We start from the raw sequence: 14,740 nt of genomic DNA, 5'->3' as shown, positions 1-14,740 counted from the left end.
TTTGACAAGGGCCCAGAGAGCTCATTTCCAAAAGTGGTGCAATTTTCCAAAAGTGGTGCACTACATGGGTGATAACGTGCCATTTGGGACGTATCCTATTTGTTTAGGGTTGAGGGGAGAGCTCCCCCTTACCCATAGCTAGGCTACTGACGCTGTCACCCTGGTTCACAAAAAGACTTAAAAGTCTGGTGTTGTGCATGTTACCATTTTCAGAGCCAAACCTAGTATAACACCGCCACATACTGTAAAAACCCTTTCTCTTGAAATGTTCACATGACATTTATTTATTTCCTACCTTCTCTCTCTCTGTTTCTCTTTATTTTCCCTCTCTCCTATTCCCTGTGATCTGTGTGCGGTCAAGGTCAGGTCCAGTTTGATGTCATAACCACCCCCGCCCCACTCATCTTCTCCCGGTAGATGTCGTCCGCATTGCCACGGCGATGCCCCAGTGACACCGGTCATCAGAAGGGCTCGGTTGCACGGTTGAGTGAGCCCGTGCACCGGGGTCGACTGGAGAGACGGGCTCTGCTGGACTCCATATGCAAGGGGAAGGCTAACCGTTTCATGACTGACTATACTGAGCCTCATATCTCTATATTTCAGGGATACACACACACAAAAGGACTGACACACAGACACACACACACACACACACACACACAAATGCATGCAAACACACATATATACACACATACAGAAGGATACACACACATAGATGGACACCCACATACACCCAGACACATATGCTAACACACACACTACATAGACACATAGACACACACCACAGCTGACCCTCTGCCCAGTCTCCCACCGCTCACCAGGTCTCCACTCCACCTGGTGTCACAACAACTCTCCAGGGGGAGGTCACAGGGTTACATTCAAATGAGGACTCAACCACTTCTCTAACTGTTTTCATTGTGGCTGACTTACAGTTTAGAGCTGGATATTTACATGAATGATGCACTGTGAACGGAAAATGGGACAAAAGGACAAGTGAAAAAGTGGGGTTTGTTTTTCTGTTTATTGCTGATGATCCAGCTGCTGTTCCAGCATGATGTTAGTGATTACCGTGATGCAGATGGTGCATCAACATGAAGACCTGGAGATATACCGTGGTAGAGACTGTGTGCATTTAAATTAAAGCTTTCTTTTACTTTTGTTAAAGTAGCTTTTACTTTTGTTAAAGTCAGCAGTCTCACATAAACCCCAGATATGGGGTTTATATATTATATATATTATCTTTGAGAAGATGTTGATTCTGACTTAATACAATGTATCAGATCAAATTTTTTGGAGCCATATATGCTACTGATAGCCTAACATTCATAATACTTTCTCCACTCCACTTTAAACAAGTAGGCTATTTCCTCCTGTCCCGTTTTCTCTTCCTCCACCCCCTGCAGAGTTCCCTAGTTTCCCAAACCCTTGATAAAAGCCCCAGCCGCAGCTCTGGGTCAAGGAAGCCCGTTGGAGGGCCTGGGGTCTGGAGACTTTCCATAAATCAACCCTGACAAAACGACCAACATTAACCTCTGTATTCTCATTTGATGCCCAATTGGTTTACAAAGAGTGGCGCAAACATAAATAACCTCCTCCAAAGCAGCTGTGCAACAGGACAACCACTCCCCTTCCCTGCGCTCTGCTCCACTCCCCTTCCCTGCGCTCTGCTCCACTCTCCTTCCCTGCGCTCTGCTCCACTCTCCTTCCCTGCGCTCTGCTCCACTCTCCTTCCCTGCGCTCTGCTCCACTCCCCTTCCCTGCGCTCTGCTCCACTCCCCTTCCCTGCGCTCTGCTCCACTCCCCTTCCCTGCGCTCTGCTCCACTCTCCTTCCCTGCGCTCTGCTCCACTCTCCTTCCCTGCGCTCTGCTCCACTCTCCTTCCCTGCGCTCTGCTCCACTCTCCTTCCCTCGCTCTGCTCCACTCTCCTTCCCTGCGCTCTGCTCCACTCTCCTTCCCTGCGCTCTGCTCCACTCCCCTTCCCTGCGCTCTGCTCCACTCTCCTTCCCTGCGCTCTGCTCCACTCTCCTTCCCTGCGCTCTGCTCCACTCTCCTTCCCTGCGCTCTGCTCCACGCTCCTTCCCTGCGCTCTGCTCCACTCCCCTTCCCTGCGCTCTGCTCCACTCTCCTATCTGCTATTCCCTCTCCTCTTTCTTCCTCTTTTCTTTTTCTCCATCACACTCTAGTTCTACACTCTTGGGAAAAAGGGTGCCCTTTGGTATGTCCCCATAGGGGAACCCTTTTTAGGACCCCCTGTAAACGGTTCTACCTAGAACCCTCTATGAAGGGTTCTACCGTGAACCTTTTTTTTTTATCTTAGAAGAGTTCTTCCAAGAACAGTTTATGAACAGTTCCACCAGCCTTTAAAATATTAACTCTTTATGACAATACATTTCATAAAGGCCTTTCTTTGAGCCCCTAGTTATACCCGAACACAATGATATTAGTAAACTCCTGGATTACAGGTCACATTATGCTGGCTTGTAAAGGGACATGAGATTTCTATTGGAATCCTGCCAGAGTAAGAATATCCAACAACTGGCGCTGTCAATAACCCACAACCTGCCAGGGTAGGGAAGATGACACAATCACTATCAACTCTGGTTATTAACGACAACACTCCAATGTGCTGTCATTACTCAAAACTTTTGAGGAGACTCGTTGCACTTAATACATCTGAGTACAGTTACTTTCAATGATTTTGTAGTCTTTACTCAAACCGTTAGTCACTGTGACCCTTGTATAAGCTTGAAAATGTGGATTAACACTCCCACTAAGCCATGCCTCCAATATAATTTCCAAGTGTGCTTTGCCTTTTCGAGTGAAGTGTAGAGTTACCACCCATGATTGTATTTGTGGAAAGGAGACATGGTTGTTGAATTCATTGACTTTCAGTCCTGTGTTTTTCACTAAGTGAGTGAATGTTTTAATTATGACTAAACGCTGTATAACAATACATTGCGCATCTCATAAAGCCTTATTTTGAGGCCTAGCTTTAGCTTAATACTGTGGTCTGAAACGCATGGTTGAAAGGCCACATCAGGCTTAGAGTAGGGTTACAAAATTCCAGAAACTTTCCCAAAATTATTGAATTTTCAAAAAATCTTGGTTGAAGAAATTTGAAGATATTTCCAACCAGGATTTCTGGAAAACGGAATTTTGCAATCCTACCTGTAAGTCATTCCAATAGGAATTACACAACACTTTGCAAGCCAATAATATTATACTGGCTTGATAAGTGATGTGTAATTCCTATTGGAATCTTGCCAGACTTAGGATATCCAACAGTAGACATTTGTATTCAACCACAATCTGCATTCATAATGACTGCCAGGATTAAGAACGGTGCGTTTGAACGGGAACAACCATTTCAATAAAGGGTGAAAATCTAACTAAATGATTGGATTATTTTAGATTTTTTTTATTTATCTTCATGTAGCGTAAGGTTAATCAATCAACCTGTTGTAGAGCATTCCGGGAATGTTTTGATTTGTTATCATCGCTTAACAAAATAGAGCTGATGTGTCTTCTCATTTAGTTTTGAGTCAGTACCACAAATATTTTAGACAATAATGACTTTTCATTTGTTTTGAGTTCAACTTACTATAAGTATTTTAGTTAAAAAATGCCTTGGGGTTTAGAGTGATAGTGTTCTTTTACACCACTGAGTGTTAAGTTCATTTAAATCATGGATCAACACCAGAAATGTTACACTGAAAAATCCACACTAGAAATGTTACACTGAAAAATCCACATTAGTTTAAACTGGCCTTTGCTACATTTACTGTGTTCCATATCCTCCTGAGACCCAGTAATTAATTTTTGTCCTCTCTAGTGGACATCAGTTCTTGGTCCGTATCTCTGAGGCCATACCAGCCACTGTATTAAAACCCCCGAGAGTCAATGTCAGAGGCCCCCTACGGAAATCAAATTCGCATAATAATAATATCCCCATAAAAATAATCAGTTTAAGCTAGAGATATCTGTTTTTGCATTGGATGCGGTCACGATCCACCCCATCAGCCGAAGTCGCACTTCCGCATCTGCAGTGAAACGTGACGGAGCTGGAGCGGTGTTTTTCAGACCATGAGACATCCTGCTAGTTTGGCATATAGCCTCTCACAAACATGTACATGTTGGTTGTTTTGATCTAGGACGCCTTAAGGCCTCACAAGACTCGTCTGAAGGTCCCCCGGTACCAGTAGAAAAAATGAATGGAGATATACAGTTGAAGTCGGAAGTTTACATACACCTTAGCTAAATACATTTAAACTCAGTTTTTCACAATTCCTGACATTTAATCCTCGTAAAATTTCCCTGTCTTAGATCAGTTAGAATAACCACTTTATTTTGTGAAATGTGAATGTGAAATGTCAGAATAATAGCAGAGAGAATAGAATGGTTTATTTCAGCTTTTATTTCATTCATCACAAAGTTTACATACCAAGTACTAATTGAGTGTATCATTGCCTTTAAATTGTTTAACTTGGATCAAACATTTCGGGTAGTCTTCCACAAGCTTCCCACAATACGTTGGGTGAATTCTGGCCCATTCCTCCTGACAGAGCTGGTGTAACTGAGTCAGGTTTGTAGGCCTCCTTGCTCGCACACGCTTTTTTTAGTTCTGCCCACAAAATTTCTATGGGATTGAGGTCAGGGCTTTGTGATGGCCACTCCAATAGTTTAACTTTGTTGTCCTTAAGCTATTTTGCCACACCTTTGGAAGTATGTTTGGGGTCATTGTCCATTTGGAAGACCCATTTGTGACCAAGCTTTAACTTCTTGACTGATGTCTTGAGATGTTGCTTCAATGCATCCACATAATTTTCCTCCCTCATGATGCCATCTATTTTGTGAAATGCACCAGTCCCTCCTGCAGCAAAGCACCCCCACAACATGATGCTGCCACCCCCGTGCTTCACAGTTGGGATGCTGTTCTTCGGCTTGCAAGCCTCCCCCTTTTTCCTCCAAACATAACGATGGTCATTATGGCTAAACAGTTCTATTTTTGTTTCATCAGACCAGAGGACATTTTTCTAAAAGGTACGATCTTTGTCCCCATGTGCAGTTGCAAAGCGTAGTCTGGCTTTTTTATGGCAGTTTTGGAGCAGTGGCTTCTTCCTTGCTGAGCGGCCTTTCAGGTTATGCTGATATAGGACTCATTTTACTGTGGATATAGATACTTTTGTATCTGTTTCCTCCTGCAGCTTCACAAGGTCCTTTGCTGTTGTTCTGGGATGGATTTGCACTTTTCGCACAAAAGTACGTTGATCTCTAGGAGACAGAATGCGTCTCCTTCCTGAGCGGTATGATGGTTGCGTGGTCCCATGGTGTTTATTCTTAAGTACTATTGTTTGTACAGATGAACGTGGTACATTCAGGCATTTGGAAATTGCTCCCAAGGATCAACCAGACTTGTGGAGGTCTACAATTTTTTTCTGAGGTCTTGGTTGATTTCTTTTGATTTTCCCATGATATCAAGCAAGGAGGCACTGAGTTTGGAGGTAGGCCTTGAAATACATCCACAGGTACAGGTCCAATTGACTGAAATGATGTCAATTTGCCTATCAGAAGCTTCTAAAGCCATGACATCATTTTCTGGAATTTTCCAAGCTGTTTAAAGGCACAGTCAACTTAGTGTATGTAAACTTCTGACCCACTGGAGTTGTGATACAGTGAATTATAAGTGAAATAATCTGTCTGTAAACAATTGTTGGAAAAATGACTTGTGTCATGCACAAAGTAGATGTTCTAACCGACTTGCCAAAACTATAGTTTAACAAGAAATTTGTGGAGTGGTTGAAAAGCGAGTTTTAATGACTCCAACCTAAGTGTATGTAAACTTCCGACTTCAACCGTATATGGAGACTACTTAGTACCAAGAAAAAAATACAATGTAAAGCTTAATTAATCTCTCTGGGATTTGTGGGATGCTAGCGTCCCACCTCAACAAGAGCCAGTGAAATTGCAGGGCGCCAAATTCAAACAACAGAAATCTCATAATAAAAATCCTTAGACATACAAGTATTATACACCATTTTAAAGATACATTTCTTGTTAATCCAACCACAGTGTCCGATTCCAAAAAGGCTTTACGGCGAAAGCAAACCATGCTATTATCTGAGGACAGCACCCCATCAAACATACACATGAAAATCATAGTTCAACCCGCCAGGCACAACACAAAAGTCAGAAATAACATATAATTCATGCCTTACCTTTGAAGATTTTCTTCTGTTGGCACTCCAATATGTCCATTAACTTCTCTCAGCTACGGATCCCTTTTACGGGATCACTTTCCTACACAACCGCTAGAATTGCAGGGTGCCAAATGCAAAAATATTACTAAAAATATTTATAATCATGCAATCACAAGTGAAATATACCAAAACACAGCTTAGCTTGTTGTTAATCCACCTATCGTGTCAGATTTTGAAAATATACTTTACAGCGAAAGAAATCCAAGCTTTTGTGAGTGTAGCTTTCAATGCTACAACAAGCTAGCCTTATATTAGCTTGGTTAGCTTGGTCACGAAAGTCAGAAAAGCAATGAAATTAATCGCTTACATTTGATAATCTTCGGATGTTTCCACTCACGAGACTCCCAGTTACACAACAAATGTTATTTTTGTTCGATAAATATTACTTTTATCACCAAAAACCGCCATTTGGGTTGCGCATTATGCTCAGAAAATCAAAGCCGTGTTCCCTTCGACAAATTCCAAAAAGTATCCGTAATGGTCGTAGAAACATCTCAAATGTTTTTTATAATCAATCCTCAGATTGTTTTTAACAAACATAATCGATAATATTTCAACCGGACCATAACCTATTCAATAAGAGACAAACGGAAAATGGGGAGCTCCTCTCGCGCGCGCAGGAATTATTCGGAGGACACTTGACTAGTTTTGAATAAACTCGTTCATTTTTCAAAATAAAAGCCTGAAACTATGTCTAAAGCCTGGTCACAGCCTGAGGAAGCCATTGGAAAAGGAATCTGGTTGATACCCCTTTAAATGGAGGATAGGCCAGGAAACACAGATAAAAAAATAAAATAATAATACAAATAAAAAATCACTTCCGGGTTACATTTTCTCAGGTTTTCGAATGCAGAATAAGTATTGTTATATTCACAGACAATATTTTGACCGTTTTGGAAACTTTGGAGTGTTTTCTATCCTAATCTGTAAATTATATGCATATTCTACGATCTGGGCCAGAGAAAATGTCCGTTTACGTTGGGCACGTTACTTAAAAAAAAAACCTAGCGCTAAGAGGTTAAACATCACAAATGGTCATTTTGTTCGATAAATTCTGTCGTTATATATCCAAAATGTCCATTTATTTGGCGCGTACGATTCAGAAAATACACCGGTTCCAACTCGCGCAACATGACTACAAAATATCTCATAAGTTACCTGTAATCTTTGGCCAAACATTTCAAACTTTTCTAATACAACTTTAGGTATTTTTAAACGTAAATAATCGATACAATTTAAGACGGGATAAACTGCGTTCAATACAGTAGGAAAACAAAGTGGAGCGTGCTTTTCAGGTCACGCGCCTCTATCAAACAGTACACTTCACTCGACCCTCGTTCTGGACAGCCCTACTTTTTCATTACACAAAGGAAAAACATCAACCAATTTCTAAAGACTTGACATCCAGTGGAAGCGATAGGAACTGCAAGCAACTGCCTTAGAAATCTAGATCCCCATAGAAAACCCATTGAAAAGAGAGTGACCTCAAAAAATAAAATCCTGGTTGGGTTGTCCTCGGGGTTTCGCCTGCAAAATAAGTTCTGTTATACTCACAGACATCATTCAAACTGTTTTAGAAACTTCAGAGTGTTTTCTATCCAAATCTAAATCCAATTATATGAATATCCTAGCTTCTGGGCCTGAGAAACAGGCAGTTTACTTTGGGCACGCTTTTCATCCGGACGTGAAAATACTGCCCCCTATCCCAAAGAAGTCAGATTCTAAAGGTTTCTATGTAGAACCCTTCTTGCCTTCCAAACAATTATCAAAGAACCCTTTATTCTAAAAACAGTTCTTAGGATGAAAAAGGTTCTAGGTAGAACTATTTGCCTTACAAAGAACCCTTCTCTTCCAAAAAGGCTTCTTCAGATGAAAATGGTTCTTGGTAGAACCCTATCCTTGCTGAAAGAACCCTTTTGGAACCCTTTTTTCTGAGTGTACAGTAGGTTCATCCCTCTTCCCTGTCTCCTGTCTCGTCACCATCCCTCAATTTCTTCTCTCTCTCTCTCTCTCTCTCTCTGAGTCATTTATGAGGGCCCTGTGACTAGGGCGAGGAGCAGTCAATGCCTGTTTTATTGACGTTGTCATTGTAAAACCAAACTTCCTTGAAACCGATGTTGAAGACATTTATGTGTGTGTGTCTGAAGAAATGCTTGAAGCCGCTATGGCTGATAAAACAAATCACTAAAATGTGTTAACTTTTTTTGACAAAAATTGAATGTTTTATTTGGCCGTGAGTACAGCTTTTATTAGAGACAAAATAGAGACAAAAACAATTATTCTACAGGTTAGTTGAAGATCTGCTTACCCTAATTCGTGGTGCATGTGCAACAAGTACTTCCTACATTTTGTGTGGAAATGAAGCAGGCTGCAGCCTTTTTTAAGAAGACAAACACAAGTTGAACACAGTGTCAATCAAGGAGTGCAGTAGTTCACTGTCCTTCAATCACAGTGGGGAGGCAGGAACTCAAATCAATGTTCTGTCTCAAGTTATTCCATTTCCACTATAGAGATGCTCACATCACCTGCACTATACAATTGAGAGGGGGTGTCATGCACACATTATTTTAGAGGGGGCACTAAATACATGAGGATAGAGGGGGGCTGGCCTGCAACAGCTTGTTGTGGAAATTCAACACCATGTCATGGAAATTATCACCAGGGACACCTGAAGTCAATATTAAAGGAATCATCCTTTATTATCAGTGCGCTGAAGAAGTTCCAACCAACTCGGACAGGAGCTCCCCCAGGGCAGTCCCATTAGTTCTCTTATATACTGCTTACACAGACAAGCTATATTTGCATGATTTTCATTATTCATCATTAACTTTAGTTCCTGCACGTGACTGACCAATACCTCACGAGGCTTCTTCTCTCCAAAGCTGGGACCTTGAAACTGAAATACCTTTCGGTTCTCAAAATAATGTTCTGGGTGTACTGCCAAATATAGCCATTTTTGTATTTTCTAGCAAGTCTAGCAAACTTTCCAGCAGGCATGCCAGCTAAGATACTTAGACAAGCTACTCTACGTTGATTAATAGCCTGAAATGGCTTGGTAGCTAGGTATGTAGCTGGCTAGCTAAAGGTAACTTAATAGCATTGCTAGGTGGCTAGTATTAGAGAGAAACAACAAAACATTTTGTTTTATTTATTCATCAAGGATGAATCAATTGGCTACATAGCTTGATCAAATGAATTTACTAACATACCTCCTGCGAGTCCTGCCCATCACCGGCAGCTAAAATCAAATCAAACACTGTTTGTATCACTCAACACTCTCTCTTCTCCACCACTGACAGTACTATCTGCACACAGTATATGCTGTACTCTTTGCATGGTTCAGTCAGTGTGTCTCCTCCACAAAATACCACTGACAGAGCTTTTATAAATAATTATGCTAAAATGTGGGCTTAAAAATTAAATTGGGTAATTCATTTGACATTTGAAAAAATCTAAGGGGGCACGTGCCCTTGTGCCCTCTTTGGGCATGACGCCTCTGCAACTGAGTTCCATCAACTCAAGGTGAGACTGTGTGTGTGTGTGTGTGTGTGTGTGTGTGTGTGTGTGTGTGTGTGTGTGTGTGTGTGTGTGTGTGTGTGTGTGTGTGTGTGTGTGTGTGTGTGTGTGTGTGTGTGTGTGTGTGTGTTTCCAGTGTGAGCAAGAGAGTGAGCACAGGTTTTGCACTACTACATGAATGTATCTGTCACCTTTTCATCAGAGCAGTGTTCCCCCACCACCTCTAGAGAGAACAATAGAGAGGGAACATGAGGCTCTGCCTTCCAGCCTCCATAATACCTTGACCCCTGGAACAGGGGCGCACAGCGCCACAACACTACAATACACCAGTCAAACACACTACAATGGCCCAGATAGAGAGAGAGGGGCGATAGAGATGGAGAGGGAGAAAGAGAGAGAGAGAAATATAGAGATAGAAGGCTCTTTTTTTGCTGGCGCTAAACACCTTAGTCTGCAATTTCAGCATGTAAAAACTGTTGCTCTGGAATTTTCCCCCCTTTGCACCAGGTTCATCAATTTACTCCTCTAACATCAGTCCACTTGCTCTAAGGGACGGGGGTGACAATATTTGAGGTGTGTCCTTATAAACAAGCATAAAAGTGACAATTTCATGCGCCGCAAATGGTAAGATTTAAGACCAATGAAAAGCAGGTCTTAGTGGTAACGCGGTTGTGTAACGGCAGCCTTCCCTCTCTTCACTAGAAGAGAGAGTGTAGCAGGGATCGGACCAACACGCAGCGTAGCCAGTGCTCAACATGTTTAATTAAACGAAAACAGTGAACACTTACAACGATATAAAACAACAAAATGTGGCAAACCGAAACAGTCCTATCTGGTGCAGACAAAACACAGAGACAAGAAACAACCACCCACAATCCCCAACACAAAACAAGCCACCTATATATGATTCTCAATCAGGGACAACGATTGACAGCTGCCTCTGATTGAGAACCATATTAGGCTGGACACAGAAACAGACAAACTAGACACACAACATAGAATTCCCACCCAGCTCACGTCCTGACCAACACTAAACAAGCAAAACACATAAGAACTCTGGTCAGGACGTTACAGTACCCCCCTCCTGAGGTGCGGACTCCGAACGCACCCCTAAAACTCAAGAGGAGGGTCTGGGTGGGCATCTGTCCGCGGTGGCGGCTCCGGCGCAGGACGAGGACACCACTCCACCATTGTCCTTGTCCCCCTCCTTAGCGTCCTTTGAGTGGCGACCCTCGCCCCCGACCCTGGTCTAGGAACCTTCACAAAGGTCCCCCCTAGATAGAGGAGACAGCTCAGGACAGAGAGGTAGCTCTGGACAGAGAGGTAGCTCTGGACAGAGAGGTAGCTCACGACAGAGAGGTAGCTCACGACAGAGAGGTAGCTCACGACAGAGAGGTAGCTCACGACAGAGAGGTAGCTCACGACAGAGAGGTAGCTCACGACAGAGGTACCGGACTGGAGACACGCACCTCAAGGCTAGTGCGGGGAGCAGGAACAGGGCACACTGGACTCTCGAGGCGCACTATCGGCCTGGTGCGTGGTACCGGAACTGGTGGTACCGGGTTGAGGGCACGCACCTCAGGGCGAGTGCGGGGAGAAGGAACAGTGCGTACAGGGCTCTGGAGACGCACAGGAGGCTTGGTGCGTGGTGCCGGAACTGGAGGTACTGGGCTGGAGACACACACCACAGGGAGAGTGCGTGGAGGAGGAACAGAGTTCTGGAGACGCACAGGAAGCCTGGTGCGTGGTGTTGGCACCGATGGTACTGGGCTGAGGGCACGCACCTCAAGGCGATTGCGGGGTGCTGGAACTGGAGGCCTGGTACGTGGCGCGGCACCGGAGAGCTGGTGCATGGGGGTGCCACATGAGAGCTGGTGCGCTGAGCTGGCACAGGACGTGCAGGGCTAGGAAGGCGCACAGGAGGCCTGGTGCGTGAGGCTGGCACAGTCTTCACCAGACGGCTAGCCCGCACCTCAGGACGAGTATGGAGAGCTGACTCAGGTGACATCAAATCCCCGACATGTTCCGTCGGGCGGATGTCGTGCCTCATGCACCAAACCAGCAAATCCCTCATTTCTCTCTCCAATTTCCCCATTAGATCCTTCACAGTCTCTACTTCGCTCACCTCCAATACCGCCCTCACTGGCTCTGGTTCCATCCTTGGCTCCTTACGGTAAGCAGGGGAAGTTGGCTCAAGTCTCCTACTTGACCCAGCTACACACCCCTTTAGCCCCCCCCCCCCCCCCCCCCCAATACATTTTTGGGGGAGCCTCTTGGGCTTCCAGCCGCTCTGCCTTGCTAGCGCCTCATAATGCCGCCTCTCCGCTTTTGCTGCCTCCAGCTCCGCTTTGGGGCGGCGACATTCCTCTGGCTCTGCCCAGGGTCCTTTTCCGTCCAGCTCATCCTCCCATGTCCACTCCTGAACTCGCTGCTGCTGCCGCTGCTGCCCGTTGCTACGCTGCTTGGTCCGAGATTGGTGGGTGGTTCTGTAACGGCAGCCTTCCCTCTCTTCACTAGAAGAGAGAGTGTAGCAGGGATCGGACCAACACGCAGCGTAGCCAGTGCTCAACATGTTTAATTAAACGAAAACAGTGAACACTTACAACGATATAAAACAACAAAATGTGGCAAACCGAAACAGTCCTATCTGGTGCAGACAAAACACAGAGACAAGAAACAACCACCCACAATCCCCAACACAAAACAAGCCACCTATATATGATTCTCAATCAGGGACAACGATTGACAGCTGCCTCTGATTGAGAACCATATTAGGCTGGACACAGAAACAGACAAACTAGACACACAACATAGAATTCCCACCCAGCTCACGTCCTGACCAACACTAAACAAGCAAAACACATAAGAACTCTGGTCAGGACGTTACAGGTTGGTAATGACATGGATTTTGAGAGCGGAAGCACAGCCTATCCAGCCGTAACGCACACTGCCCATATAGCTATGGGAATGTTTAATTTGATTAAAATCAAGCATAGCTTCCCCTCCCCTCAATGAAGGCTGTTTTTTTTCCGTCCTGCCCATTGCATTCACCAAGTACTAGTAGCTAGCCAAGCCTATCAATAAAGGCTTGGGCTTGTGAGACTGCTTTGAAATAAATCATACACACCAAAGCTTTATTAAAAGATCAAGTTTGGGAACCTCAAAACTGCGAGCGGTCATCCTCTTTTCATTTATGTGGGCTATTGTACATTATTTCAGCTAGCTCCCGTTATTATTTTGGATGTGCTTAAAAAACCCTCCATACATGTGTCCACATGTCCATCATGAAACGAGATATGAGATGATGCCGGTGACCGTCGTGTTCAGAAACATTTAAGTCCTTTTGCTGTAAGTTTTAAGTCCTTTCACTTGGTTAAAAACCAAGCCCTCATTAGGCTACCCTTACCCAACTATAACAAAGTCTGGATCAACAGCAATGGGTTGTCGGGTATCCTTTTTATGCTGGCCTAGCAGCCAAGCAGCCTATCCATAAAAGGTGTTATACATTGTGAGTGCCTTGAGTTGAAAATATAATGCACATTCTAAAACAGTGGTCACCAATCGGTCGATCGCGATCGACTAGTCGATCTCCAAGGCATTTCTAATCGATCGCCAAACATTTCTGTTAAAAACCCAACGATAAACCCTGCGCGAAAACATTTTTTATTCGTCTTGCACTGTTGGCGTTGGGTGCACCCGATTCAGCTGCCCCGCGCGCCAGGTAGGCGACACGTTCCCATTTTGAACCATTTCATATGTCTGAAGGTACAAACTATGCATTCACGGCAGGCACGTGGAGTAAATCAAGTTCACTATAGGCGTACCACTGGCCAATCGGATGGCTCAGATTACCCTGTCTACAGTAACGTACCTGGCATAAAAGAAGGCTACAGCAAAGTTGATACTGTCAGATTTCTAAACATTTAAAACCATGACTAGAGACTGTCAATGAATACAGTAAAGAGCTGCTGTTTTTATGAGTGAGTTCATGTTTAAGTTTTTACTCAGCACTGTCAAAGCTTTCTATTCAACTCTTTTATGAGCCATAAAATGTGCGTTCTACCTACTTCCACTCACGCCACAACCAGCACTGTAGCTGCAATGAATGAGTAGGAAAGTGTATCGATAGGCTTGTGTTGTTATTATTAGAGGCTTGGGGTTATTTTTTAATATCAAGGAATATTTCACTTTCTCTGGTCATTGTAACAAAATTAATTGGTCCACGAGGCAGAAATAATGCAGTGCGACTGGAGTTTTGCTATCAGCTGGAAGACTGTGTCCCTTTTTGGTGAGTGTCAGGAAAGGGAGAGCGGAGGAATGTTGAGAGGCAGACCCTCAATCTGCTGTCCTCTCCCTCCACTGGGACTGACCATCAGATGCAGGCACCATCAGCCCAGTAAAATAAAAAATGTATTCTCACTCACTGTGTCTAACAAGAAATACAACAACTGATCTATTACCGGTGGGATCATATAGCCTACCTCAAATGTTGATTTAAATGTTTTTAAATGGTCTGAGAAGAACAGCAATGCATTGGCAGGGCAATTTAAGCAAAGCCAATATGCAGTGATAATGTGTTGGACCTATAGCCTACTGCACACACCTCATTACTATGGTACTGTTTATAATAGGTTAATGTTGCATAGGGTTACATTTTTCACGTGAAAAAAGTATACATATGTTAGATCTCGGCTTGCAATTTTGACTCAGACAGTGGCCTCGACTCAAAAAAAGTTGGTGACCACTGTCCTAAACATACACACATATGCCTACCTGCATCATTTAATTTTGCTTGTTCAAGTATCCATTACCGTCCACAAAGAGAGCCTCTCATACGGTTACCAAAGACATGCTCCTCCAAACGTATTTCAGTTATTAATGTAGAGTCAACGGTAGGCCTGGGCTGTATCTTGCTATATTGAGAACATGCCTCACACATAAACTCAGCAAAAAAAGAAACGTCCTT

This window comes from Salvelinus namaycush, chromosome 15 (assembly GCF_016432855.1).
Source record: "Salvelinus namaycush isolate Seneca chromosome 15, SaNama_1.0, whole genome shotgun sequence".
In the NCBI taxonomy this organism is placed as follows: domain Eukaryota; kingdom Metazoa; phylum Chordata; class Actinopteri; order Salmoniformes; family Salmonidae; genus Salvelinus; species Salvelinus namaycush.
This window is presented reverse-complemented; position numbering follows the sequence as displayed.